Consider the following 26,141-nt stretch of genomic DNA (forward strand, 5'->3'; position numbering starts at 1 on the left):
CAAAGGGGTCTGACGTTTGAGTGAACGCCAATTAACTTGCACCTTCACTCCACAGAGAACTAAGACTTGGAGATGTGGTGATGGGTGGCATGATGCCCACTGATTGGATGGATTTCACCAAGGGACACGCTGCGATCAAGGCCACTGGAGATGAAAGGCCAAGTGCTTATTAGTACTTCTCTCTGGGGATTAATTAGGTTTTTTTCTATTTCTGTGGAAGAGCCGTCATGCCTAAAAGTAATTTGGGTGGATGATAGGAAACTGATAGATGGCCAGGAAATGTAGACACATTGCCTTCAGTCTTGTTTATTTTCAGTTCTCAATTTTGTCCACTTGAGAATGAACTGAAAGTTAGAAATAGCCTCTGGGCCAGGGAGCGAGTGAGAGACAGAGATTTTTCCCCTTTCACTGTTTTAATAGATTATATAATAAATTATGAAATACCGTTTGGTTTCTAGAGACCTACTGAAGGTTAAAGCGAATCAATTTATGTCAGTGAGCTCACATGTTTGAGTGTTTCAGACCGCTTCATCAAACAGTGGGTTGTTCCCTCCCGATTTTCTTTTCTGCCTTTGCTCGTGGGCTTGTAAAATGCTATTCCTTTGCTTAATTGTTTTAAAGGCACATGTGCTCCGCAAACTTTTATTCTTATTACAGAACAATCAAACCTGTGTTGCTTTATTTGTGGTTTTTATCTGCCCAGTTTTGTTTGAATTGCCATATTACAGTCAAACCTCGGTTCTCGAACGGCTCCATTTTCGAACGTTTCAGTTCCCAAACACCAAAAAACTGCTCCGATTTTTGAATGTTTTTTGGAACCCGAACATCTGACGCAGCTTCCGCTTGGGTGCAAGAAGCTCTTGCAACCAATTGGAAGCCGTGCCTTGGTTGTCGAATGTTTTGGAAGTCGAACGGTCTTCCGGAACGGATTACGTTCGACAACTGAGGTTTGACTGTACTGAGAAAATAAAGGGAAGTGGGAGAAAACTCTTCAGTTTTGCTATCTGTGTTAGCCAAGAGGGCCTCCCCAAGAGCTGAAACTTTTGACCCTTGTCATAGGAATGGAGGCAGCTTCCTTATACTGAGCCAGACCATTGGTTTATCTCGATCAGTACTGTGCACTCTGATTGGCAGCCAGTCTCTGGGATTTCAGACTGGATTTCATCCCTGCCTGGAGATACTGGTGATTGAACCTTCTGCACCCAAAGTAGATGCTCTACCACTGAGCTACCACACTTTCCTGTTGGGAAGCTGTCTCAGAAGAGTAACACAGTTCATAGCAGACAGAATATGTGATAGGAGATTAAATGTACAGTGGTACCTCGGGTTAAGTACTTGATTCGTTCTGGAGGTCCGTTCTTAACCTGAAACTGTTCTTAACCTGAAGCACCACTTTAGCTAATGGGGCCTCCTGCTGCTGTCACACCGCTGGAGCACGATTTCTGTTCTCATCCCGAAGCAAAGTTCTTAACCCGAGGTACTATTTCTGGGTTAGCGGAGTCTGTAACCTGAAGCGTATGTAACCCGAGGTACCACTGTACATGACTGTTTATCCGGCAGTTCCTCCACTATCCTATATCTGATCACGTGAAGCTTTTAAATTTGGGGAGGGAGATAGGACAGGCATGACAGGAGAGCCCTACACAATGAGTTCTAGCAACTTGAAGACTGGGGTGATCTTTTTCTTCTCATCCTCCTCACTGCTTTCTTCTGTACTAAAACCCTCCCCAGATCACTATCCCCTTGGGCAGTATGTGCTATGTTGCACACTGGGCTGTGTGAAGTGGTGCTGCCTCTGCCCAGTTTTAGGTAATTTCTCACCTCTTACTGTAGCTCTCTGTGACACAGCACCCCTTTCCACACTGTTTGAACTGTGACTTCTGAAAAGCATGGTCAGGGTGAAGGGGTTTAAAGGAAGATGGAGTCAGTTGCACGAGCTGTTTCCACTTGTGCAACCTCTGGATACAACACACAGATCCAGCGGGTTGTTTTCGAACTCATCAGAATTATGCCCCATTATGATCAACTAGGCAAGTTAGTCTTGCCTTAAGTTTTAGTGATTTTTAGTGGGAAATTTTGTCCAACTAACTTACTTGTGGCTAGACATATATAAGTTTGCCTTGAGTTCAGTGGTGCTTATTCTTATCCAGGCATGGGCAAACTCGGCCCTCTAGATGTTTTGGGACTACAACTCCCACCATCCCTGACCACTAGTCCTGTTAGCTAGGGTTGATGGGAGCTGTAGTCCCAAAACATCTGGAGGGCCGAGTTTGCCTATGCTTGTTCTTATATTTGGAAAAAGGGGCGGGAGAGAGAGAGAGAGAGAAATCACCAGAGCACAGTTGCTTAAAAAGAAGGCGGTATTATAACCAGTGATAATGATGATGAATGCAGATTGCTATGTAAGTAATGGATTAGCATTAATCACCGATTCATGTATAGTGTAGAAATTTAAACTAATATTGAAATGCAAATTACCCTACAGAAACCCAGTCCTCCACCTTGCCTGTTTGGTCACTGCTCATTAATGTTGAAAGCAGTGACACTTTCAGGACCCAGGTGGCCCATGTAGTAACTCAGCCAGCATATAGTATCCAAAACAGGACCTGATTCAACTGAAAAGTTGCACTAGTGGGAGCTGGCACAACGAGTCCTGCTACAGCAACAATGCTTTTCCTGCCTTTGCTCCTCCCATGCACCATGAAATTAGTTCTAGGGGTTCGGGATAACCCCAGAACAGCTTGTGGGGGGAGAAGGGGAAGATGCTTGCAGTCTCCTTAGCACTACTTTGAATTCCATCCATGGTATTAGCAAGTGTGGTGCATCAAATAGGAAGGTACCTGATATGGCAGCACTCTTGGGGAGTGCTCATCCTCCAGCCCGCTAGCTCCCTTTCCTGGGTCATCCAGCTCCCCGATCACCCCCACATTTTTCCTCAGCATCCAACAATCTCCACAATGTCTCTCTAAAGGACTCCTGACATTTTAAGGCCTGTACATTTTAAGGCCAGTGGGATCGGTTACAGTCCACCGCCTATTTGCATCCTCCTGGGTTGCAATTCCAAGCACCCTTTGTGTGCAGTGCTTTCTTAGCTGTCAGTTTACAACAAGCTGGCCGACTACAATTATCACGGCTGGCTGACTACAAGCTGGAAAAGTCGGTACAGTGGAACCTCGGTTTTCGAACGTTATCCATTCCGGAAGACCGTTCGACTTCCAAAACATTTGAAAACCAAGGAGCAATGGGCAGTCGGCAAAATCCACTGAGAAAAAAGAAAAACACACAGCGGAAGCCATTCAACTTCTGAGGTGCGTTCGAAAACGAGAGCATTTACTTCCAGGTTTTCAGCGTTTGGCTTCCGAAATGTTCAGCTTCTGAGACACTTGAAAACCAAGGTTCCACTGTATCTTTCTGTCAAATCCCAGACTCCCCTCCTCCCTGGATTCAGTCTGAACATAGTGAGTGACACAGAGATATCTCTGTCTCTCACACAACTTTTCCCACACAAAGTTGTGTGAGAGACAGAGATGTTTTTGTGTCACTATGTTCAGGCTAAATCCAGGGAGAAGAGGAGTCTGGGATCTGAAAGAATGATACCGGCTTTTCAGGCATGTTGTAGCCAGCCAGCCAGCCAGCCAGCCAAGACCATGTTTATCTGACTCCCCCCAGAATTAAACCAAACAATTTGCATATATTTCAGGGTCTGGGTGACTGTAAGAACCAATCAGGTGCAGAGACCAAAGCCCCTTTTTTCACAGCATCTCCTAGAGCAGTATCAGCAGAAATGCTGGATGTATTTAGCTAAGAAAGACAATAATTCTGAAGATGGGGTGCGAGGAACAAGTGCGGAAAAATGCTGTTATATGAAATTTAAATAGGTCCATTTTTTTCACAGGTCTGCTGCACAGGTTTTTCCTCCATGGAACTGCAGGTTCCCCTTTAGTCTTACTGTTCCTCTTCAGAAGGCGAATCTACCTAATTCACACTTTCTGAAGCAATGCACAAACTGGATCACAGCCATCCTTCAAAATCTGCATGTGTCTCAATTTTTCAATGCAGTTTCCCAGCCAAGAAATGCATACAAAAATGCATATTTTAGAGTAAAGTGTGCATATAAAGTCACATATTCATGAAAATAGCAAACAGAAGTGCATTTTATTAGGCAAATTCACTTTGCAAAAATGTGCATATGAGGCAAAATTGCGTGCAAGGGTCTGTATATTAGGAGAAATTTGCATTCAAGGGGAATATGAATTTTCATGCAGACTTTTTCTTTTTTTTAAAAAAAAAAATTGCAAACTGAGGTGAAAGTTTTGACAGCTAAACTGAAGATTGGAAAAATGAGAAGCTGAGAGAAACTGAAATTGGTAGATTTGTGCATCCCTGCCCGCTATGTTACGTTACATCATCCCTTCTCACATGAATGTAAACATCTGCTACACTGTTGCTTGTGTCCCCCCCCCCATCCTGCATGGAGCGTCCGGTTTGTCTTGAATTGGTTTGAGAGTGATTTCTCAGGCCCATTATATCTGTCAGTGGCCGTTACTTTTGAAACAGGTATTTCTCTCTCTTCTAAAAAAAATTATTAAAAAAAAAATTCTTGTATCCTCATGGCACGGACCATAAAAATAGTAAGTAAGTGGGTGAGAAACATGGATAGCAAACAGTGACAGGTGAAAAATACGAGCTGCTAGATTGACAAAACAGCATTGCCTGCTCTCTTGATATGGTAACACTCAGATGGGTTATCTTCCATGTGAGCTGGTGAATTTCTTAGTATAGTGTTACAGTGGTACCTCGGTTTTTGAACGTCTCTGTTGACAAACGTTTTGGAACTCGAACGCCGTAAACCTGGGAGTAAATGATTCTGTTTTCAAACACGCCTCAGAAGTTGAATGGCTTCCGCTGAGTGTATATGTTATTTTCCCCAGTTTTCTCTATTAAATTTGCAGGCTGCCCTTTGCACCTCAGTTTTTGAACATTTCGGAACTTGAAACGGTCTTCCGGAATGGATTACATTCGAAAACTGAGGTACCACTCTATAGACAGATAGGGAAAGATCCCTTGAGATCCCTGTAGATCTCCAGTAGTGGAGCTTGACACTTGTTTGGGGGCTGTAATACTACATGCAGCTTGGGTCTCCAGTGTGGCAACCACGTGGTTTTCATCTGGCACACATTAAGCCTCTGATTCCCACCCACCCATTTGGTCACAAGGCAGTGAGCATGGCATCCTTTTTTCCTACCCCAATAATTACCTAGACCTGAAGGGAGGAAGTTGGAATATGCTCCTTTTCTTTCAACTCTGTGTTTTTCAAGGCTCATCATTAATTCTACTGGATGCAGTGTTTACTCAGATCCCTTGTAAAAGTGGGGTCTCTCTCTCTCTGTGTGTGTGATTGTGTGTGTGTGTTTGTTTGTATGGTTTCATTAAAACGGGCTTTTTCAGTGACATGTTCCCCCATTTGTGGAATTTGCTCCCCAGGGAACCACGTCAAACACCATCATTGTCAATTTTTAGGTACAAGGCTAACATTTTTATTCCATTTGTGGTGGTTAAATTGGCAAATACTGTGGTGCTCATCTCTTAGCGGGGTGGGGTAAGACTTGTCCTTTTATTGTAACATTGGGTAAGCAATTTAGGCATTTTGTATTGTACGTGGCATGCTCTGGTCCATGGGGTCACGAAGAGTCGGACACGACTAAACAACTAAACAACAACAAATTGTACGTGGGTTGTTGTTTCTTTGGAATGGAATTTTAATTCACCTAACCTGTTTATATTCTACCTGGTTATGTCTGTTAGACGCCTTTAAAAAAAAATTGACTACCAAATGCATAAAACAACAAAAACAACATACTTTTTCTTGTTCTGCCTCTCTGTAGGGGTGGGGCTGTCCTGGGTGACAGAGCCTATGACCCTCGCTTAAAACTCCAAATGCATCCACGGGCCTTAAAGAAGTTGGCGACTCCTGTAGCATGGTGGAAAGATATCACTTCAGCCACAGAATTACTTAGGTGGCTTTATGCAAGCCATTATCTCGCTTTTCATCAATATTCAGATATTATGAAGAGGTTGCTGTTAGGAAGTCCATGTATGAGTTCATGTAAGTGAGGGTGTTTACCTGAAAGTGCTGTTCTGACACTGATACATTTAAAACTGTATGCAATATGCATTCTGTGGTCCTGAGGATTCATTCCCAAGTGGTGCATAAGCTCAAGGCAGCCCTGCATAAAGAGGCCTCCATTGTGCAACATTAATCTATGGCCGACCTTAAAGTTTAGAATATTTCACACCAGGGCAATTAGGAACACCCACAGTTTTGTTCGATGCATGTTTTAAGAGTGTTTTGTTACATGTTCCTTTCGCTTCCCAATGCTGATAAATATTGCACTCAAAATAGCCACCTAACTGGAGAGAAAATATTCTTTCCAGCATGCTGTGTATGGATTATGGGGGGAAGTTGCAGTTCTCCTAGTTGTAAAAGATGTCTAATTACCATGGTGAACAAACAGCTCCGTATATTCAACAGAAGTTCAGCTTTCCCCCCGCAACAATGAAAGCAAGATGTGCTGTTCCTGGGAGAAGGAAGAAGAGCTGCAGAGTAACCTGAGGCCATTTTTCTGACTGTAGCCAGGCAGTTTTGCTTCAGGGTACTGCTTTTGTTATCTCCCCTTGCGCCCTCTGAGAATGAAAGCGTACAGCGAAGCTTCCAAGAGAGAACTACCTGTTTGAGCGAGATTCGGTAGCTGAAGGAAGTTTCTATTGATGGATAGGAAAAGGAGCCGCTCCATCATCACTAAAACAATGTCTGCTCAATGGACCCGCTGTGATTGCTGAAGGCTTCTCTCCTCTATCCTAGTTTAGCAACAAAAGGTTACACGAGGAGTCCTAGAGTCGAACCTCAGGTGGGTGCCCTGCACACGCTTTCAGATGAATGGTCTGCTCTCTCCACCCTTGTACCAAAGCGAGATTTTGCCAGCAAAGGAAATCCCTGTTCATGTTAGATCCTGCTGAGAAGCAAATAGTTGTTTGGGGATTTAAGCCTCAATACATTCTGTTTGAAAAACACGGCTCACCTTGATGACCAAAGAATTAATCCATGTTACGGTTGACTCATCCACCCCCACCCCCAATTCCCCCCCCCCATTCAATTCACAGACAAATTGGGGACAGGTTCAGTAATTGGGGTGGTGCAAACTAGGAATCAGAAAATGTATCAGTTTGGGTTTCCCTCAGTTTCTCCTTTTCCCAATCCACATTTCTGCATCAGCTGTCAATTATTTTATTTTTATTTTTTAAAAGCAGTCCTCGTTAAAATTAAACATACATTTTTGACAGCTTTTTAGTGCACATTGCTCCTAATATAGACATCTTTGTTAGTATGCACCTTTTGCAAGAAAGCATTTTTATTTATTTATTTTTTAAAATTTTTATTGGAATTTTATTGGAATTTTATTTATAACATAGCATAACCCCCCCACCCCCAGTACACAAATCCACCCTCATTAAACATGAACATAACATACAGTGAGCATAACATACAACAATAAAAACAACCAAATAAAAGACTTCCTTTATCCTGTATCTGGCTTCCTTATTTACTTCTTATAAACTGTTTCCTTTATGAATAATTATTAAGATTTTTCTAATTATAACTTAAATATCCACAAAGTCTCCTGCAGACATTAATCGAAACAAGTCCAGGTTGAGGAGATTTCACCCCTCCCATACCCAAGAATCTCCTGATGATCTCCTGAGGTCTCTGCTGACTCTACAGAGAGGAGGAGCAATGTACTGCTCTCTACTTAATTAGTCAAGTGAGTGAATCTGTGTGTGAGAGAGAGTCAGTCAGTGTATCGGAGAGTGAGTGCAAGAGATCGTGTTTAGAGATAAGGTTGCTGCTACGAGCAACTGCAGGCACTCAGAGTATAGCATTGATTTATGCTCAGAATATTTAGCTCTGTATATAGTTTTGTATTATAGCTGTAGTTATAGAATAAAAGGAAGATACTTTACAGGGCTGCTCTCCGAGTGGTTTATACTCTGCAAGACTCTGCAAAACGCTGCTGCGCAACGACTGTATTATTGAGACAGTGAATCCGGTGCTCTCAGCTCCAAGCTGTGAGTCCACAGCACTGTGACCTGTTCCTGTGGGAAAGGAGGTCTCTGGCAGTGCTACCCAGCTCGCTTAGCCCAGTCGGGGCTGTAGTGCATGAGCCCAGTTGGTACACTGGCTCAAGGGCGATGCTGACACAGGTATGTATTTTAGGGCACTGTTTTGTGAAGTATTCTCTGCATTTCCCCCATGCTTTTTGAAACTCTTGTCTAGTGTTATTTTTACCAGCTCCTTACACACACACACACACACACACACACACACACACTCTCTTGCAAAATTCAGAGAAGGATGAATTTCAAAGAATGCATCACTTTGGATTCTGCACTGTCCTGGGAAGTGCCGATTAGGTTGGTTCTCATTAAAATGAACTGAACCAAAATTCTCCCCCCATCCCTACTGCAAACAAGGATGGATTACAGCCTACCTACCGTGCTAGCATCCTTTCCCTACTGCTGCTTGGCAGTCCCCGTCCCCCTGGTGCTCTTTCCAGGCAGGAAACTTACTCTGGTGCCTCTCCGGAAACCAACTCAGAGTGAAAACAGAAACAGGAAGCAATACTAATAATACTAAGCAGTGGGGAGAGTGACTGCACATGCAGCAACAGCAGCAAAAAGAGTGAAGAAACACACACCGAGGGATTTAGGGAAGCATTCCACACCACCCCAGCCCTCTGAAAAGTAAGCTTTTGAAAACTCAGGAGAATTCTATTTAATAATAATAATAATAATAATAATAATAATACTGTGACATATTAGCTTTCACTGCATAGGGCAAGGGGGTGATATTCTACCATCCACAGAACAGTACTTTCTCAATCCTTAGTTTTTTTGCCTGGTTCTCTCTATTATTGCGTGAACAGCTACAGCTGGCGATTGCTGCCAAGGTACGCACTCTGCATAAGGAGCTTGAAATCTCGAAAGCTTGACCTTTGCCGCTGACACGGCCAAGACGTCGTTGTGGCTGCTTTTCAGTCTCTGCAACTGGAAGAGTTGTGACAGTGTGTTGGGAAGTCACATGATATCTGTCGTAAATGTACAGCGACGGAATGAAGGTGATGTTTTACTGCAGTACTTAACACTTGGCACTAAGTAGGAGTTGATTAGGCAGGAAATAGACAATGAATTAATTTGAGCAAATTACAAGGGGATTAGTAGTGGATGTAGTTTTATGTCACAAGTGGAACATGATAGAGATGCTTACCCGGGAATGGGAGTGAAACAGGCCTACTTTGGTGTGTTTATATAGCTTTTATTGTACTACTTGTGCTTCTGAGAGCAAAAAAGTAAAAGAAAGTAGAAACTACTGTGGATTTTTAGATAAGCTCTATGATTAAAGAGTGATCTACTCAAGGGCAGACCACTATGTTGTCGGTTAGGGCAAATTCTCTCTTTTTTTAAAAAATAATAATTTTTATTAACCGGCCAATCAAATAAAATCAAATCACATCACATCACATAGATTCTGAATTACAAAGCTGAATTTTAAATTTTGTTGAGGGAACCCATATTTCAAGATCCGAAGGGGGATTCTGATCATCTTCTTGCCACTGCGTTAATGTCCAAATCAGTCCAGACAAAGTTCATAATTCTATCCAGTCTTATCTTGCTGTTTCCACATCACATCTTGTTCATATATTTTCTCTTTTTTCTTTATGATCTCTTCTGATAGTCTCCTTAAGCCGATAAACACCAATAATAATCCTGTGTGAATTTTTCCGTTCTTCCAATCCTCAAATCGAGATGGTTTCCATATATCATCGCCTTCATAGATAACAGTGCTCTTTCCATCATTAATTACAGAACTGTCGTTCTTAAGTCCCACTGAGGAGTTTCACCCACAATATAAAAACAGCTCTATTTCTCTATTTCTCCTCTCAGACTTAAGTCCTCTGACAGAACTTCCCAATATGGCGACGGAATTTTTAACTGCGTCATTCCAAAGCCCTTATACATTCCACGCTCTTCTTAAAACATGCTTTGGTTCGAAAGTTTATCTCCACACAGCCTTAAATCCACAGCTTAAGTCCTTAAAAAGACATTTCTGACTTGTGAGGGGGGGGGGATTCTTGTTTAATCACATAAGGGAAAGAAAGGAAAGTTTTCCCCCCTCCCCCATCAGTCCCTTTGCCATACCGAGTCTTGGCGTATCTTCTCATGATTTATACTTGTTCCTCCGACTCGTCTTGTTTTATCAGAGATTTCTTCTGTTAGCAGTCTTTACTCCCCCTTCTTCCTTGAAACATGTGCATTCGCTTCATCCAAATTGTTTCTTTTGAAGTTCTTGCAGCTAGTGGCACGGATCAGAGACGGCGTCCAGGAGCGCCGAAATCCCACAGGAGGGCATTGTGCCTAGTGCCCCCATCCCCACAAATTCGGGGGTGGTATAGGGCACAGCAGGCAAGGGCAGTCCCCCACCACAATCCTGGGGGGAGTAGGGAGGCTATTTACTCCCATAACAGCCTCCAATTTACCTCGTGTGGGTCGGAGAGATGTTATTGTCAGCCATCTTCTGATGCGCCCCTAGTGGTCCCTCCGGTTAGGGCAAATTCTCAAACCTCAGTCATTTCAGGACAGCTTCTTGTATAGATGCCCAGAGAAGTGATTGGTACTTGCCAATGACTGAAAAGGAGAAGAAAGTACTGAAGTCAGGGAGAACTTAAATAAAATAGAAGACTGGAACACAACACACTAATCCTGTTATTAAAAACACAAATACATGCGAGCACACAGAGAACTTATGCATGATTCAGACCTGCCTTGTGTACAGGTTTTAAATTGCACCTCATCTAGCTGATAAATCTAGTTTGTCAATTGTTTCTGGTTCGTTTAACCTCAGCAGTTTTGTTTTTTGTTTTGCACATTGCTACTAGTAATTAAGCATCCAAGAGCTCAGTTGCTAGATCAAAGCCAAGCAAACAGCTTGGTTCCTCTGCAGGTTTTTGCTGCTCCCTCAAAAGAATCTGGTTCCTCAAATTTCCTACCAGGGAAGCAAGATTTAACTATCAAATGCGACAAGTTAGGGTCTTTTCAGATGGGAGGGTTCCTCAACACTCACAAATTCTGCAAATCCTGGTGTGGATAGCAGCTAACCTTGCTGGCATTAGATATTAAGGAAAAACTTAGAATTGCAACTCTGTTCAGCACTGGAGTTCCTCCTCCTCCTCCATGGCACACAGAGGTTGTTGGTGATAGAATGATGCCCTCTTTGGGACTCTCCTTTCTGAAGCCACTGCTTCCTGCTACCCAGGACCAACTCAAGACATTTTTGCACCTGAGGTGAACCACAAAAGGTGCCTTCCTCCCCACCATGGGAAAAGGAGTGAGTGAAGATTTGCATCAGGAACACTATCTATCTATCATCTATCTATCATCTATCTATCTATCTATCTATCTATCTATCTATCTATCTATCTATCATCCATCCATCTATCTATCTATCTATCTATCATCTATCTATGAAGAGTGCAGCAATTTTCTTTTTTGTGATCGGTGAAGAATTCCTCTTGTTCTCACCTTCATCTGCTAATGGACAGCAGTCTTGTCTTTGGGGCAAATCCAGTCATCCCATCTGTGGAAAAATGGGTAGACTTCTTCTCCAGGTCTTTTCTACCTCTTCTCTAGGTATCCGATAACTGGACTGGATAAACAGGGGCATCCCTGAGGACAGTCAAAACTCTTGGTTTCTCAGCCCCCCCCTTTTTTTGCATAGCCAGGAAGTGACCTTGTATGTTCGCTTGGAATAACACCGAATGACAAAGCACAGGAAACGCTCAGGACCGCTGGGGACCTCTAAGCTGAAGTTGCTTTTACCGAAGCTGTTCTCCCACTTCAGAAGTAACGAACATTCCTGTGACAGAGTGTAATTTTTGTTTGAAGGGAGAAGCATTAAACGGCCTGTGGAAGTGTGGCTCAGCATATTTCATATAAATCTTGCAAGGGGAAGGAGTTAGGATGGGGTTTTCCGGGGGGGGGGGCTTAGAAGCAAATTTGCCGCTTATCTGCAAGGGAGGGGGAGAAGCTGGCTTTAGAACGGCTCACAGAGGAAGCAGCAGAAATTTATCTTAGCTAAAGAGCTGGAACGCAGCCCAGGAGGATGCAATGCTTATTGTGCTAAAATAGGTGTGCTATCCTGAGGGCTTCTTGTCAATGGCTTTGGCAGCTCGAGAGACTGGCACCAACAGTGTCTTAAGCTGCTTGCCAGGCACAGATTCCCAGCAGCAAATTTGCTTGTGGGCTGAGTCTTGTTCCACAAGCATGGTACAGATCAGCTCTCCTTGATGTCTCTTTAGGAGCCTAGGCTGGAGAGGAGTCGGAGCAGGGCCTAAGCCCAAACCTAAGCACAGCTTCTTGCCCCCAAGCCAAACACAGTCCCATCAGCCATGATTTATTGAGGTTCCTCTTTTTTTTGCGGGCACTGAAGTAAAAACAGGATGTTTCAGGACCACAGAGGGCACTATATATATATCCTGTGTTCAGCTTAAAAGGTAAAGGGACCCCTGACCATTAGGTCCAGTCGTGACCGACTCTGGGGTTGTGGCGCTCATCTCACTTTATTGGCTGAGGGAGCCGGTGTACACCTCCCGGGTCATGTGGCCAGCATGACTAAGCCGCTTCTGGCAAACCAGAGCAGCGCACAGAAACGCCGTTTACCTTCCCGCTGGAGCAGTACCTATTTATTTACTTGCACTTTGACGTGCTTTCGAACTGCTAGGTTGGCAGAAGCAGGGACTGAGCGACGGGAGCTCACCCCATCACGGGGATTCGAACCACCGACCTTCTGATCGGCAAGTCTAGGCTCTGTGGTTTAACCCACAGCGCCACCTGCGTCCCCCTGTGTTCAGCTTGGTGGGCCATAAATAGGTGATTTGGGCGGTTTTACTGTGTCTTTTGAATTTTGGGGGCAGGGAGTTGCTTTGAGTTTACCTTATTAAGAAAAGTATTTCTTAGTAGGTGAAACTGGTGCGGTGCTTTCAATAGTGTGTCATCGTTATAGCAATTTTTGTTATGCCCTGTCATTTCCTGCTGCTGTTTTAGAGTAAGGCTGCAAGGGGTATTTTAAATGGTTCATTTAGAGCTTTATCTTTGCAGCTAACTGCCTTGAGGTTTCTGGAGGAAGGATGGGATAGCAGGTGCCAAGAAAAGCCTCTGCCTAAGACCTTGATAATTGCTGCCAGTCTGAGTAAGCAATACTGAGCTTGATTAACAAAATGCTTGACCTGGCATGAGGCAGTTTGCTGTATTCATAGAAGACTCAAATTGCCCTTGTAAACATTCAGACTTCACTGAGAACCGGGGCACAAAATCAGCTAAGGGTATACATCCCAAAGGTGGCTTTGATGTGACTTGCCTACAATGAATGGTGCTGTTTTCAGGTGATAGGCGGACCTGTTGCCATTGACAGCCTGGTGGTTTGACAGAGATTATCAAGGAAGCACACTTCTTGCTGAAAGCAGCGTCTTTGATATTGTGCTAAGAGAAATTCACAATCTGTGGTCAGAATAAATTATGTGCAGTGGTTATGTGCATGTGCATAATTAGTACCTCCAAGACAAATTATTATGAGAGCCAAGGAGCTGTGTGAGAGGGAAGGGGATTTGCTGAGAAAACAAATAGATCATCTGCCTGTTCAGTCCAAATATATTCCCTCTAAAGCAGGGGCAGCTAAATTGTGGTGGTGTTGGACTCCAACAACTCATCTCAGCCCGAGCCAGCACAGTCAAGGGCCATAAGGCAAATACTAGCTTCATAAGAGGGATTTTCCTCTTGATCAAAGGAGGGGAAGAAAATATGACCTTTAAAGCCCAATATGGCCTTGGCCCAGTATACCTGAAGGAGCATCTCCACCCCCATCGCTCACCCTGGACACTGAGGTCCAGCTCTGAGGGTCTTCTGCTGGTTCCCTACCTGCGAGAAGCAAAGTTACAGGGAACCAGGCAGAGGGCCTTCTCAGTAGTTGTGCCCTCCCTGTGGAACACCCTCCCGTCAGATGTCAAGAAAATAGACTTTTAGACTGACTTATCTGACTTTTAGAAGACATCTGAAGGCAGCCTTGTTTAGGGAAGTTTTTAAGGACTGATGTTTTTATTACGTTTTCAGATATGTTGTAAGCCACCCAGAGTGGCTGGGGAAACCCAGGCAGATGGGCGGGGCATTATTATTATTAGTAATAATGATAATAATAATAATAATAATAAATAAAATTCCTTCCAAATCTGCTTTGATCCACATAATCAGTACACACACACATCCCATCTGATGCCAGTTGCATTTTTTTTTTTAATGTGCAAGTTAAATGGACGAGACCTTTGATATAATGTCTAATTTGGCTTTCAGATATGTTTATCTCTTGAGTTGTCCCAGCTTCTTGCCAGTTTGTGGCACCAGTACCACAGGAAACCCCAACTAGTCTCAGTCCTCTCTCCTGCACTGCCCCAACCTTCTACCTAGTTAGGGGGCTTGGTCAGCTTCATCCGCTGTTTCTCATTGGCAGATGCCTTCCTACTAGACCTCAAGCAGCCTGCAAAAGCACTGGCCTCCTTTTGCACCAGGTCCGGGGAAGAGTCTACGGCCACAGGAGCGTGTGGTGCCTTTTTGACAGGCTCGGTGCTTTCCGCAAAGTTCACGTTTGGCGATCGGCGCATTCACGCTTCGCATGGTATGGCTGTGCAGTTGCCATGGTGATGTTGATGTTGTCTGTGGATAATGCACAGAATTAAAAGTGCTGCTCCCTCATTGTAAAGCCTCAATAATCTTGCGTCTGTTCAGTTTCAAACAGCCCGTGTTAACAGGGGAGTTTAATTTAGCATGTTAATAAAACCTTGCCAAAGCCATCAGGCCTCTCATCTCCCATAAAGAATACCTGTCATTCCCCCCTCCTTTTCTTTTTTTAGACATAATAATGTCCACAAAGAGCCATTTCTGAAATACCTGTGTTAAGAGGCGAGCTCTTGATTCTTCTGCTCCTTAGGAAAGTGGTTACCAGAGCAATGCTGGATAGATGCACTTTTAGAACCACCATCTTGAGAGAGAGGCATTTCCCTTTCCTTTGTTTAATTCGGGAAGTGCTCAGTCTCATGAATGAGAGTTCTGTGCTTTGAACATGCAGCAGAAGAACCCTAGAAGCAAACTCCCCTGTCATTTCCTCCATTCAAGGCCGTTGGCCTTTTCTGATATCTGATCATTTTAGACAAGCCTTTATGCAGGGAACTTGCTGGAAAGCCAGAGGACTACGGGTGCACTTCGTGCAAGGCAGTCTGGAGTTAGCCTTAACATCTGTTGAGATAAGAACCAATTAATCAAGATTGATACTAGGCAACGTGGACTAATTTAAACTCGTTTGTTAATGCAACTGAAACAGAGAGCACGAGAAGGAGCGCTCATCAGTGAAATTAAGAGCAAAATGGTTACCTATTATGTAAGATGGGGGACGGCATCATTTACAGTGATGTTGACAAAATGTGTATATGCAAGCATGCGTTACATGGAGTGTCACATGCAAGCATTATTGCCTTTGTGGTTGTATACGAGGCAGCGGAAGAACTCCGGAGGAAAAGAATGGTGAAAATGCAAGGAATTAAAGCACCACACCTCATCTTCTCTTTATGAATAAAAGTAAGGCCTTGTGAATGACATTATGGGCCTTTTTGGATTTATTGTTCCTGGCTTAATAAGCTAAAATAGATAGATAGATGATAGATAGATGATAGATAGATAGATAGATAGATAGATAGATAGATAGCCCCCCCCCGAAAAGCAGACAAAACAGAAGGAATAATAAGGGACCCCCCGCGCCCCAAATATAGATAGAAAACGGCAATGTACAATAAAGTTGTACAGAGAAAGTAACTTGGTTTTTGGAATTAAAGTGTCATTCAAACTAGCTTCGCGGCAATTGGAGTCCTTGGGCCATTCCTAATTTTCTCTAACCAAGGTGCGAACACCTTTGCGTAGGGTAAAGGCATTGCCACCCCTGTCAATGCCCCACTAGTGTATACACAAACAGAAATGAATCTGACATAAATGAAGCTGTGCTGATGTGAACAGCTGGGGAGGGGAAGAACTGGGAAACATGTTGGGTGTTGGGAACAACTTCACTGAGCTCTATGGCGGTCATGTGAATGCACTCCAAGACGATAACCTTGTCTTTCGTTTCCATTCGTTTTAATGAATTGGGGGGGGGGGGTGCAGGGGAGGGGGAAAGATTCAGTGGTGTCTGGCCACTTTTCTCCATTCCCCCCCAAGATTTCTGGGCTCGCTGCGTGGAGAGCGAACATACGTTTCGTTTACGTATGCCTCTGAAGTAACGGCTTGTAACATTAAAGAGTCTTTCTGTCTACCTTGTGAGTGTCATGTTAACTCTGGTGTGGAGCTTCGTGATTGCCTTTGATGTGCCTTGATCTTCTTTCCCTTGCTTTCCATCCTGAACTATGTTTTATTCAAGTGAAGTGGAAGTTATTGACTCCTTCTGTAGTTTTGTTGCTAAGGCACCCCATGGAGAACATAAAAAATTATTTGGCCTCTGTGGATAAGTTTCATGTGTCACCCCAATGTAAAAACATTGTTGGTTTTCATTGGCTACTTGGACCCTTAGGCTGAAAGTGATATTTAGATTTGTGGTAATATTATAGGGTGGTGGGGGAAAAGATAAATCCTAAGGCCATTGTTTGAAGCCTTCTAAACTCTTCTCCTGCACCCTCAAGTGTACTTTTGGGAAAGGACGTCATCTGTTTTGGGTTGTGTTGATTGGAGGATCATAGCTTTGTGGTAGAGCAGCTACTTTGCATGCAGAGGGTTGCAGTTTTGAATCCAGGCATCTCCAGGTAGCGTTGGGAGAGAAGCCTTGTCTGAAGTCCTGGAGAGCCATAGCCAATCAGTGCAGATGATACTGAGCAAGATGCCCCAATGGTGTCACTCAGTATAAGGCGGCTTCCTATGTTCGTAACACGTAAGAGGAAAGTGAGGCCACACTAACTACCCCCTCCATCTCACAACACCTGTCCACCCTCATCCCCACCAACTGCATGTTCATAGTTCCATGTCTGAAGGCTTCCCCTTGACAAACATTAGTGTGGGGAAGGGCGTTAGTGATGTACACACGACACTGAGGCTAGCTAGCTTGGCTCTCCTCACATGTCATTCAACATGTCAACTGAATGACAGAGAGCTTCTGCCTTTAACACCAGGGGCTGACGTGCCCTTTTCTGTGGCTGTTTTTAGAATTTATTGCAGCAGGGCCGGCCCAGCCATTATGCAAGGTGAGAGCACTGCCTCAGGTGGCAGAAGCCCCCAGGTTAGCACTCCTGTGGGTGTCCCGCCTCTGCCGCCAGCAGTGAAGAAGCAACACTTCCTTTTCCGCCATTTTGGGGTGAGATCATGTCCATTTGGGGTGGGATTTCTCCAGTGCTATTTTTCTAGAAAAAGGGGTGCCGGAACTCACCATGAATGCTTCCCTTGTTCTCTTATCCCAACGGAGGGCTGCCGGAACTGAGTTCCTGTGAGTTCCAGCTGAAAAACAGAGCCCTGGATTTTGCCCCCAAATGGCGTGTTCTGACTCGAAATTGTTTCTGATGGCAGTGACGCTTCTTTGCCAGCTGCAGATGTGGCAGGGCATGCAGCGGCGGCAGAGTGTGTGGCGACAGGTATGATGGCAGCAGGGCTACACTTCCCATTTTGCTTCAAGAGGTGAAACGGGGCATGCCTTCCCTTTTTTGCATTCTTCACAAAAAGGGATACGCTTCGTTGTTGTTGAGAATGTAAGCATCCCATTTATGAAGCACACTTTATGCTGACACTCAGAGCTCGTTCTAGTTGGTCCTAGCAGGCAGAGACAGGGAGGGTTAAGGTGGTTCACAACAGATGCTTCTTCTTAGAATAAACCTAGTTTTATTTGAAGATTGCCCCTCGGTTTAAGGAATATGAATTAAGCAGAACATGACATGGTGCCAGGATTAAAGTACCAAGTGCGGCTTCAAATCAAACCGTCTGCTTATCTCCCTTCTCGTCATCAATCTGCTAACTTCTTATATTTCTCAGCTTTATTTGTCCCCTCAAGATTCTGAAGCATCACAGTACATGAGAGCTTTAGATTTCTGTGGGATCTTTAAGTGCTTCATCTCTGCAGCTTGCTAACTTCTTCACAATAGTCTTTGATTCAGAGATGAACAGAAAGTGGCTGCAGTCCTGAGTCTTACAGGACTGGAAGCTGTTGATGTTTTTAAAAGCCAGCAGGCAAGCCAGGCTGAGAGACACAGCTATGAAGAGGTTTTCCTTGCAAAGTAAAGTGAAACTTGGGAGAAGGAGGGAGAGAGAAATTTTGTAGGAAGGCAACATGAAGGTGAGTCACCTGAATAATTTTATATTGCAAGTCTCTTTGAGACTTTATATTTCATAAACAAAAGTGACTAATAAGCCCTAATAACAATATTTTAAACAGACTTCATGCTGTCCTTACAGGCAGTCAAGAGATCCCATCATAACACATCAGAGTGTAATTAGCATTAAAAATCTAAAGCTGCTAAACAGATTACTGGAAGGCGTAGGGATCAGTTTAGACAAAGCAATTACACTGAGGCAGGGAACTGAGATGGCAAATGGCTGGCAAAGTACTCAGAGTTTAGGCTTAGATACAAGTTTCAGGGACTCATGAAGAGGTAGGGTTTACAAGCCCCCCAAATTATTCTCCCCTCAGGTTAAAATCTGAGCCAGAGAAGAACCTCCCTGTTCTCACCAAGCCCAGCCCTCAATGTCCCTTTCCCTTGCCTGGCACATGGTGGAGGCAGAGCAGAAACTGCATGCACAGAGGGAGAAGAATGAGAGAGGCCTGTCATATTCATCCCTCTTTGTCTCCTGGTTGTTCTGTGTTAGGGCAAAAGGCTCCCCAAAAACTATGGGAGATGCAGTTCTCCTGTGAGTTGATTGCCATTTTTGTAATTTTATATAATCTTACTATTGTAGAAGTTTCATAATACAGCACTGCACTGCACATTAGAACATTTAAATAGATTTAAATAAGCCTTTTCTTAACTTGAAGAAGCTTCTGTAGAAATCTGTCAATGCATTTTGAGCGGGAGTAATTTTTTATCAGCCTATATCTATGTTTTCTTTGAAAGCTCAAATAGCATGTTTGCTAAGGGCAAATACAATTATTTTAGGATATACTGCAAACTTTGCTTATGTGCCAGAAAGGAAGAAAAAGAACATGAAAGTGACATTTTCTGAATTACCCACCAAATGAGTAGTTAAATACAATCTTGGTGTAGCAAATAGAATCTTCCGAGGTGACGTACATTACAGTGTGAGAGTTTCTTTAGGCATTTTGTAAGTGATATTGGAAAGATTATCTTTCCTAAGTGCTGATAATGCATGGTAGGTTTATGTCTTTATTACTTGCTGACAATGTCTTATTATTACTACATAAATTTGCTTTTACTCCTAATTAAACTTTCAAAAAGTAGTTAGGCTTGTCCTTTCGGAAGATGAAACATTTGTGTGTACGCAGTGTCTCACAGAGTGCTGCACGTGCAAAAATAATTATAGAAAGGAAACATCTATTGATAAAGTGCCATATGGCCTTGGCACAACTCTAGATGATCTTACAAAGACTTGTGTGTTTGTCAGAGGAAAACGTCTATCCTTAAACATAGCATTTGTCCTTGTTCTGCATGCTAACACATGACAGTTGGTGTGGTGCAACAAAGTGTTGGACTGGGACTCTAGGAAAGGCAGGTTCAAACCCCTATGGAGGCAAGATGCTCACGGGGTACCCTTGCACCAGTCACACACACACCAACAAAGGTTTGGTGTGAGGCCCAAACAGGGAGGGGAGAGAATCTTTGGAGAAAAGGTATGATATAGATCAGGTACACCACCTTGCCCGCATGACAGTGGGTGCCCAGGGTGTGCTGACGTCACCGTGGGGTGCATAAATGTGATGTTAGCATGCCCCTGGCATGCTGACATCGCTCACGCATGTCTCGGAAGCGTGCTGATATGTGCATACCCCACGGCATGTGTGTGATGCAGAGTAGAATTTTTTTGGGTGGAGGGGCCGGCCCCTTCACTGGAAATTTGTGGGTGCCCAGGCCCCCATGGCTCCGCATAGATGGTGCCTATGATAGAATAAACAACTTAACAAACAACACATGGTTTGTAAAGGAACAATTAAAATGACGAGGAACTGTCACATAGAGCAGTTCAGGACAGACAAAAGAAAGTACAGTGGTACCTCTGGTTACGTACTTAATTTGTTCCAGAGGTCCATTCTTAACCTGAAACTGTTCTTAACTTGAAGCACTACTTTAGCTAAAGGGGCCTCCCACTGCTGCTATGCCGCTGCTGCATGATTTCTGTTCTCATTCTGAAGCAGAGTTCTTAACCCGAGGTAATATTTCTGGGTTAGTGGAGTCTGTAACCTGAAGCGTATGTAACCCGAGATACCACTGTACTTCTTCAAGCAGCCCGTAGTTAAAATATTCCTACAAGAAGTAGTGATGGTGCCAACCTGGATGGTTTAAAAGGACATTAGGCAAATTCATGGAGGGCAAGGCTACTAGATGCAATGGATATGTTCTCCCTCCCCTCCCTCCCCTCTTGGATGCAGAAGAGTATGCTGGATTCGATGAGCCACTGGCGTGATGCAGCAGGTTCTTCTTACGTTCTTAAGAAACTTGAGCATGAGAGCAACCTTCTGTCTGCTCTCTATCATTAGAATATCTGTTATTTTGTATTTGATCTTTATTTCCAAGTGGCACCTGAACTCGAGTCCCCCAGCAGTGAAACATTGCCGCTTTCCTCAAGTCAATGTGTTAATGAAGCCTGCATTCAAGCCCTTCCGGATGCCACAGAAATTGAAGCAGAAGTAATAGTCTTGCTGAATCCGTCAAGTTCAGACAAGTTTGATATATTCCTTCCTAATGAATTCTTTCACTTAGTTGTGCTCATTATCAGTTTCAGAAATAATCAGATGGTATTCACACTGGGGGTATAATTCCTTTGCAGAGTGGTCCAAACTCAGAAGGTTTCTAGACTCCTCGTCACAAAAAAAGATAGTGTAGAATTGGTGGTGGAGGTGGAAATACAGAAAAGAGCAAACAAAATAACCAGGAGGCTGCAATAACAATCTTACTAGGGGAAGAATTCTGCATCCTCCTGTTACGATGGTTCCATTCAATGCAAATATTTCTGCTTCTCAGACCAAACTATCCCCCCTCCTTCCCCAGTGCTGTTCTGGGGTTCTGCTGAACCCCACAGTGGATTTGGAGTAAGTGCAACAAGGAGGTAAAGGCTCCATTGCACTAGTTTTATGGTGTAGTAATGGGTACAAAAGGGTGGCGCTGTGGTCTAAACCACTGAGCCTCTTGGGCTTGCTGATCAGAAGGTCAGCGGTTCGAACCTCTGCGACAGGGTGAGCTCCCGTTGCTCAGTCCCAGCTCCTGCCAACCTAGCAGTTCGAAAGCATGCCAAAAAGTGCAAGTAGATAAATAGGTACCGCTCCGGTGGGGAGGTAAATGGCGTTTCCATGCACTGCTCTGGTTTCGGTGTTCCATTGCGCCAGAAGCGGTTTAGTGATGCTGGCCACATGACCTGGAAAAACTGTCTGCGGACAAATGCCAGGTCCCTTGGCCAGTAAAGCGAGATGAGCGCCGCAACCCCAGAGTCGTCTGCGACTGGACTTAACTGTCAGGAGTCCTTTACCTTTACCTTTTAATGAGTGCAAAAATGCATATTGTTATAGGTTTCTGATGAGAATTTTCACCAGGTGGGAAAGTGATTCACTAGCTGCATTTGCATGTTATATGTCACTTAAAGGGAACAGACTCCTGCCAGAAGGGTAGCCCTAACCCCTGTAATTTCAGACAATTTTCTTCCAGCTCTTTGGATTTGAGTGATTCTATGCGGGCCTGGGATGTTCTCGCACTTTAATGAGAGCAGCCCTTTGTGATACATGGAGCCAGCTTTGCAATAACCATATTTACACCAAACCCTGGTTTCCCAAAGGTGGAATATTTCCCCTCTAAGAGTTTATTTTGATGGGCATGTTATATGTGAAGACATTTTGTTGCAAGTAGATTTACATGGTTCAGTGCTTGGTTTTGCTTCTAGATGCTCTGCTGGGAGTTTTACTCGTATGCCAGGTCTTGTTTTTAGGCTTGTTGGCTGTCAGAATAATAGCAGCGGTAGTATATTAAGAAATATATCCTAGTTCATCTTCATTTCCCTTTAATATTGGCAGTTTGGGCCAGAGCCAAAGCCTGTTGAAGTTATTGCTTTCCGATTTGGCCTTACAGGACACAGAGGCCCAGAACTTCTGATCTCTATTATTGTCTCTTTTTTAACTGATGACTCCGGGCGAGCCATTTATTTTTATGTTATCATTCATATTTAGTTTCGGTACCCTGATTCTAAACACGTTGGCTGGGATCCTAGTTAAATTAAACTCAAGTTGACAAAAGGAAAGTTTTTCCCCCCCAGCCACCTGCGCCCCCAGAAAGCCTCCTGGGTATTCAGGAGAGTTGCTCCAAATTGTTCATAGCTTCTGCATCAACTTCTCACCCCCCCCCCCCGTGATAAATGGCAGGGAGAAGGGAAAAGCTATGTTTAAACACACACACATATGGCCCTGCTGCATTATGGGGCGCCCCTTTTTTGAAATGTAGTATGACTGAAATGTGTTAGTAGTTTTTGCAATTATTTGAGGATATGTGGGGGGGGGGGAGTTTGTTAGTTTGTCCATAAAGTGGGCTATCAGCATTAAAACTCCTGTATTGCCTTTCAGGTCCGTATAGTTAAAGCTATGGTTTTCCCAGTAGTGATGTATGGAAGTGAGAGCTGGACCATAAAGCAGGCTGATCGCCGAAGAATTGATGCTTTTGAATTATGGTGCTGGAGGAGACTCTTGAGAGTCCCATGGACTGCAAGAAGATCAAACCTATCCATTCTGAAGGAAATCAGCCCTGAGTGCTCACTGGAAGGACAGATCCTGAAACTGAGACTCCAATACTTTGGCCACCTCATGAGAAGAGAGGACTCCCTGGAAAAGACTCTGATGTTGGGAAAGATGGAGGGCACAAGGAGAAGGGGACGACAGAGGACGAGATGGTTGGACAGTGTTCTTGAAGCTACCAGCATGAGTTTGACCAAACTGCGGGAGGCAGTGGAAGACAGGAGTGCCTGGCGTGCTCTGGTCCACGGGGTCACGAAGAGTCGGACACGACTAAACGACTAAACAACAACAAATTGCCTTTTTGCTCTTCCTAAGAGATCTCACCAGTGTGGTGGAGGAGCTCGAGTGTCGAGCTAGGAGCTGGGAGCCCAAGGTTCAAATCCCAACTTGTCCATGAAACTCACTGGGTGACCTTGAGCCAGTCACTGCCTCTCAGCCTAGCCTACCTCACAAGGTTGTTGTGGTTTGAATGAGAAGATGGAGAATGACCATGCACACCATCTTGAGCACTTTGGAGACAAAGTAAGATGATGATAACGACAATGACAACAACAACAACAAACAGATTGTGGCACTTGATGGGTTGCTTGTCGCAGAACTTTTTAGCAGGCCTCACTTCACCTTCTTGTGTGGTGGCGCCCATGCTGATTAGTTACACAAGCCTTTGAAACCTTTCACTGGAAAGGGACAGACTTCCCAACTGCTTAGGTGGTTAAGGAACAACAAAACTGAGACCATCACCAATAACCTGGCTTTCAAAAACAGCACTGAAGGCCTTGTCAAAACAGCTTTTAGAAGCATTTAGAGCCAACAGATGGACTTCAATATGTAACTTCCAGAAGAGTGGCTACGTATTCCATGTTGTTCCATATACTCTTAAGCAGTCAACATTCCTTGGTTTACGCAGGTTCCCCGTCCTGCCTTTTTAGTTCAAATCTTCAATAATTTTTGCATTCCGGGTCTAGGATCTTGCTCTTTTTCAGGGCAATTAATGGCTGCCATAAGGGGCTTACCATTTTCCGTAGCCTGCTGAAATAAATCAATTGTATTGGCAAGGCCATTATCAGATGTGAAAAGCGAGTCTCACGAGCAGATTATTCTTCTAAAAACAGCTTTTCCTGGATATTCCATCCTATTCTAGTCCAATCTCTTAGCGCTCTCAAACTCTGAAATCATCACAAGAAGAGAAAACACAATGCCAAGTACCTTTTGAGACAGATACTGTAAAATTAACTTTGGGTTTATGATCGTAGTGAAGTCACTTCAAAACCATAGACAATGCTGCTTTAAAATTGGAGATGCAAATATAAAAGACTAAACTGGCAGAAAATAAAGACACAGGTGTACAATTGCTGTTCTTATCTTTAGGTCCTCACTATTCAAGGCTTTATAACTATGCTTTTACAGAACCTTCAATAATTCAATTCCTGCCATATCTTTTTTACAGTCCTCCAACAAGGGTGTGTCAGAGAGAGGGAGAGAGAGAGAGAGACAGACAGACAGAGTTTCTGTAGGTGCATTCATTTGGGAACCCATTCATTCTTCTGTTCTATGATCTGAAAATCCTTTGTTTTTAGCTCCTTGTGCTACAACCCATAGTTTGAAGGAGGAGGTACACAGGGGAATGCAGCAACGATACTTTTTTTTTTTCAGAGTAGGAGCAATAATATCATCTGCCACAGTGTTTGGGTAACTGATGGACCCTCCTTGTTCTGACAAGCTGATGAGGTGATGATGAGACTTCCAAGTTTGTTTGCGATAGAGTAGCATAGAGGAAGTTGGAGAAAGAGGAAAAAACAATTAAGTAGTGGGTGGATGCTTCTTTCCTTTTCTTTGATGGAGTTCCTACTTCATGCTAGTACTTTAAATAGTAACACTTCTTCACAAGATCGTTTGCATTTCCAGATAAAGGGTTAAGCTTTCTGCTGACTGAATATATTTTGCTGACTGAATATATTTTGTTAAAGCTAATGTTCTTTGTGAGTTAGGCCGAAGTTAGCAACATCAAGTTCAACGGAGCAATTCTGTGCAACGAGGCGAGGGAGCAAGGGTAATCGGTAAGACTTGAGCCTGCAGGCTGGAGACACCGGGCTAGTTACAGATATTATTGTGTTCAAAACCATTGTCTTAATATTTGTCAGCTGCAAGGTGTGAAATGCAAAGTTCAGGGCCCTTGGGATTTGATGCCCTTGTTTCACCTTAAAGTCACATTACGCATTTCACTTGTAGTTTACTTTGTTTATACTGAATTGCCCTTGTTTGACCTGATTTGAAAATCTGTGTTTATGAGGGTCATTCCTTTCACCCGAAAACATTTTTTAGGGTGGGGTATAGTTCTCTTTCTAAGGGGCTCTTAGAATATTGTTTTGGATATATACCTAAAGGATAGAACTTGTCGTCGTTGTCGTCTTCTTCTTCGTCTTCTTCTTCTTCTTCTTCTTCTTCTTGGCGATCACTTGTAGCTGAGTAAGATTATCTTCCATAAACATGGTTTTAACAATGAGTCTGTAAGTGGCAGTGGAGGCCAGTTCTGGATCCACACATCCTAACACAGGGGGGACATTGGTTTCCGGGCGGGAGTTGATCACGATGTGGATTTGCCAAGGGTGCCTTCCTCTTAGCACGTTTCTCCCTTGTGTCCTGAGTTCAAATGTCTTCAAAGCCCATGACACATTTGGTAAAGGCTGTTCTCCAATTGGAGCACTCACAGGCCAGTGTTTCCCATTTGTCAGTGTTTATACTACATTTTTTTAGATTTGTCTTGAGACAGTCTTTAAACCTCTTTTGCTGACCACCAGCATGATGCTTTTTATTTTTAAGTTCGGAATAGAGTAGTTGCTTTGGAAGACGATCTTCAGGCATCTGCACAACATGACCAATCCAATGAAGTTGATGTTGAAGAATCATTGCTTCAACACTCAGTTTATGTTCACCCCACCCTAACATGTTATGTGTTTCCTTGCTCCTGCTGCACAACTGTCAGAACCTCTGCATTTGTGTGGTGAGCCACTGACCTCCAGGTGGCAGCCTTCTCGTGAATAACCTCCCAGCCTTGAACTGACTCCCCTCATCCAGGCTG

At 43.7% G+C, this 26,141-nt stretch overlaps 1 protein-coding gene across 7 annotated transcripts in view; it reads left to right on the top strand.

The window, feature by feature from the left end:
• FHIT (fragile histidine triad diadenosine triphosphatase) overlaps nt 1–26,141 on the top strand; it is a 1,027,317-nt gene that overhangs the window by 328,629 nt on the left and 672,547 nt on the right. Inside the window, exon 1 of one of the 7 annotated variants that reach the window (XM_081854050.1) lies at nt 8,781–8,799. The exons of the other annotated variants lie outside the window; for them this stretch is intronic. The gene's annotated coding sequence lies outside the window, so the exon portion shown is untranslated. Of the gene's footprint in view, nt 1–8,780; nt 8,800–26,141 lie in introns of those variants that run through there. 7 annotated transcript variants of the gene reach the window in all.

Source organism: Podarcis erhardii, assembly GCF_964252035.2.
Source record: "Podarcis erhardii genome assembly, chromosome: 2".
Lineage (NCBI taxonomy): Eukaryota > Metazoa > Chordata > Lepidosauria > Squamata > Lacertidae > Podarcis > Podarcis erhardii.